Below are 4,198 nucleotides of genomic sequence, written 5' to 3'. Positions count from 1 at the left end.
TTAGTACATTAAAAAACAATTATTGGCCGGGCACGGTGGCTCATGCTTGTAATCCCAGCACTTTGGGAGGCTTTGAGACCAGCCTGGCCAACATGGTGAAACCCCGCCTCTACTAAAAATACAAAAATTAGCCAGGCGTGGTGGCAGGCACCTGTAATCCCAGCTACTTGGAAGGCTGAGGCAGGAGAATCACTTGAACCCGGGAGGCAAAGGTTGCAATGAGCCAAGATCGCGCCATTGCACTCCAGCCTGGACAACGAGTGAAACTCCATCCAAAACAAAAAAAGAAAAGAAAAAAACAACTTTTTTTTTACTTGTTTTCCACAGTTTTTTGATGTAAGCATCATTTTTCAAACAGCTTCATTAAGCTATAATTCACATACCATACAATTTATCCATTTAAAGTCTACATTTCAATGGTTTCTGGATTGTGTATTTAATTCATGATTAATTCTTTATATAGGACTCCCCTTTAAGACAATAATTTCAACGGGTAGTGCATGGAGGATTGGGAACCAATGGGTACCAACCAGAAGTAAGAGAGACACTTTCCTCTCAGACCACCAGCACTCACTGGAAGTACACAAACCTGGAGTACACAGACCTTGGCAAAGGCTGATGCTCAAACAGGGGCTTGGTTGAAAGTCTGTGGACAGGACTCAGTTACCTTTGACCTGGAGGGGAGACACAGATCCAAAAACTGAAAATTAAAAATAAGTGACAATCTGCACATCAAATCGTGAGATCCAGAATCTCCTTCACCTAACCCGCTCTTCCAAATGCCAACAGCCAGGATCACACACACACAGACACACGCACTCACTGATTCCCACATGCAGGCATGTATGAGCAGGAAATTAGATGATTCTTTTCTGGAAAAATTGAGTATCCCAGAAACAAAGACTTCCACATATGACATTTAGTGGTTTCCCAATACAAATAGGGCAAGCCCAACACAACTCACAGAGCTTCAATTCATATTTTTGGTACTTCACATTTCAACATGAACAGAGTCAAAGATCACCAGACATTTAAGGAAACTGTTAATATAAAAGAGACCAAAATACACACACACACACACACAACACAATACTCACACACACAACTTGGAGACATGTACCATGGGGAACAAAAGAACTTCAAAGAGAACAAAACACTATACAAGAAAGGAGGCATACATTTGATGAGTTGCCTCAGTGGTGAACAAATATAACAATTAATTATTATTAATTATAATATAATTAATAATTATTATAATAATGTAAAGGCAGACTGAATAAGGTGATATAACTATAGTGATAGGAAAAAAGGGTGGAGGAATATTTTTTAAAAAGCTAAATCACCTACAACATAAGTAAGTCAATAGCTAACATCTAAATTGATAAATAAATAGACAGCAGAATAAACTAGGTAAGGGGCAACTACCATGTTCCGGGACATGCTGCAGGGCTGGAGAACCAACATCCACCAGGGCTGTGGGCTATGACTACTGAGCCAGACCCCAGCACCTCTGGATTATCCGAGCTTTGTGAAGCCTGTGGATGAACACGTTTGCAGAGTGACTGTTACTCTTCACTAGGATCCCAAAGTCCCCAAGGCATGAACATTATCCCACCCCAATGGCTGGCAACCTCCCAGAGAAACCCCCAACCCCACCCAATCTGCCCTACTTGGTGCAGTGCCCTCAGATGCACAAAATCCTTGTCTATAAGGACATCACACATGGCAACTTTCAGATGACTGTGACCCCAAAGGTGGAGGGGGACATCTGGGCGCTGCTGAAGGATGTGGAGGATTTTCTGAGCCCACTGCTGGGAAAGACACCTGTTCCTGTGTACCCGTACCCGTACCTCAGCCAGGTCAATGAGGTGACAGGTATGCTGCAGGTCAGGGGAGACTTTTTTTTTTTTTTTTTGTGAGACAGAGTCTCGCTCTGTTGTCCACGCTGGAGTGCAGTGGCGTGGTGCGATCTCGGCTCACTGCAACCTCCACCTCCACCTCCCGGGTTCAAGCGATTCTCCTGCCTCAGCCTCCTGAGTAGCTGGAACTCAGGCGCACCCTGCCACGCCCGGCTAATTTTTGTATTTTTAGTAGAGATGAGGTTTCACCATGTTGGCCAGGATGGTCTCGATTTCCTGACCTTGTGATCTACCTGCCTAGACTTCCCAAAGTGCTGGGATTACAGGCATGAGCCACCGTGCCCGGCCAGGAGACTTTGATCAGTAGCTCAAGCCTGACTCCTGGAGAAGGGTTTCTGAGGCCCAGCTGAGCAGCCTGCATCATGGCGTACTCCACAGACTAGAGTCCAGAAGACCTCAGGAAGAGGGAATGTTGCCCAAGGATAGTGCTGGCTTGCAAGTAAACCCTCACTGCTGTTGATTCCAGGCCACTGTCAAGTCTAGGGCCTCAGCAAGGAAAAGGAGCCCGATACGCTGCTCCTATGTCACAAGCCCTAGCAATCATTAATGCAATTTTCTATTTGGCTATATATACTATTTAAGTCACTAAAATTTGTACAATATTTACAAATTTAATGATCATCTGAAGCTGTGCAACAATAAATCACAAGTATGAGTATATTGTTTTAAAATATTGAGGAAAGTATCAAAATTAACAGCTAAACCAGTTGTAAGTGGCTGATTCCAGGAACAGGGATGGTATTAGGATGGTGGGTGGGACCTGTTAAGGAGGAAACTGGTTAAAAGATTACTGTTTTTCATTGTAAGCCTTTTAGGGCTATTTTAATTTTTAATATGTTTTACTTAGATAAGGAATAAAAACTAATGTAAAAGAAAAAAATCCGGATATAGTATTTTAATTAGCATTGTTTGGTTTGTTTTCTAAATTATAGTTTCAAAGGCAGACAGCAAAGACTTTGGGGCAGATAACTATGTAAATTGACTAATCCTTCGAATGCTTTCTCTCTTTCTTTCTTTCTTTCTTTCTTTCTTCTTCCTCTTTCTTTCTCTCTCTCTTTCTTCCTTTCCTCTTTCTTTTCTTTCTTTCTTTCTCTCTTTCAGATGCAGGGTGGTGTGGGGGGGGGGGTTCTCCTTATATTGCCCAGCCCAGACTCGAACCCCTGCAAAAAGCCCTCCACCTCAGCCTCTAGAGTAGGTGGGGCTACAGGCATGCGACACTGCATCCAGCTAATCCTGCAAATATTGTTAAGTAAACCGGTTAGGTGTCCAAGGGAGAGAATATAGTCATAGGTTCCTAGTTTCTATTTGTGATTGGGCTGGTAAAGCCCCTTCCTCATCCCTCTTTTCCTTTCATCACTGGAGACAGAAACTAAAAACCATGGCTTCAGGCTGCTAAAAGCCTAAAACAAAACAACAGAACTGCAACAACAACAACAAAATAAGGTGGCTTGGACAAGCTTGAGAATTTCTTTAGATGATTCCTCAGCAGGGAGAGGGGAAGTGGAGAGTGGGAACATACAATTTCTTGAGAAAATAAACTCTGAAGTTTAAAAAAGAACTCAGGCAATACTTTCTTTCTTTCTTTTTTTTTTTTTTTTTTTTGAGACGGAGTCCTGCTCAGTCGCCCAGGCTGGAGTGCAGTGGCGCGATCTCCGCTCACTGCAAGCTCCGCCTCCCGGGTTCACGCCATTCTCCTGCCTCAGCCTCCCGAGTGGCTGGGACTACAGGCGCCCGCCACCACGCCCGGCTAATTTTTTGTATTTTTAGTGGAGACGGGGTTTCACCGTGTTAGCCAGGATGGTCTTGATCTCCTGACCTCGTGATCCGCCCCCCTCGGCCTCCCAAAGTGCTGGAATTACAGGCTTGAGCCACCGCGCCCGGCCTGAAGTCAGGCAATAATTTATACTACAAGAAGGAAATAAAAACCTCAAGAGGTGGTAATGACGATGATTGTCTGAAACAGACACGCCTGGATCACCTAGAGGATGTGAGGAGAGTCAGATAACCAGCACTGGCCCTCTTGCTTCTGGGCAGCCTCTCCTTCTCATTCAGCTCCTGGTTCCTCAACACTTTCCACTGTCCCACCGTCTGGCCTTTCTTCCCTTCCCCCCCGCCCCCCTACCCCCGCCCTTTCTCACGTCCCTCTCCGCAGCTGCAACTTTTGCTGGTACTAGCCATAATGTGACCTGAAAGGTTTCCTTTTTTTAGGTATACCTCATTTAATAAATAGGTTATGAGCGAAATGGTAACAATTTATCTGTTTCAATAAAAATAATTTC

General features: G+C 44.2%; 1 pseudogene; it reads left to right on the top strand.

Moving 5' to 3' along the window:
• Positions 1-1,272: 1,272 nt before the first annotated feature.
• On the top strand, positions 1,273-3,955 carry LOC100975836 (large ribosomal subunit protein mL49-like; annotated as a pseudogene).
• The last annotated feature ends 243 nt before the right edge of the window (positions 3,956-4,198 follow it).

The sequence above is a fragment of the Pan paniscus genome, chromosome 4 (genome assembly GCF_029289425.2).
Source record: "Pan paniscus chromosome 4, NHGRI_mPanPan1-v2.0_pri, whole genome shotgun sequence".
In the NCBI taxonomy this organism is placed as follows: Eukaryota; Metazoa; Chordata; class Mammalia; order Primates; family Hominidae; genus Pan; species Pan paniscus.
This window is presented reverse-complemented; position numbering and strand designations above follow the sequence as displayed.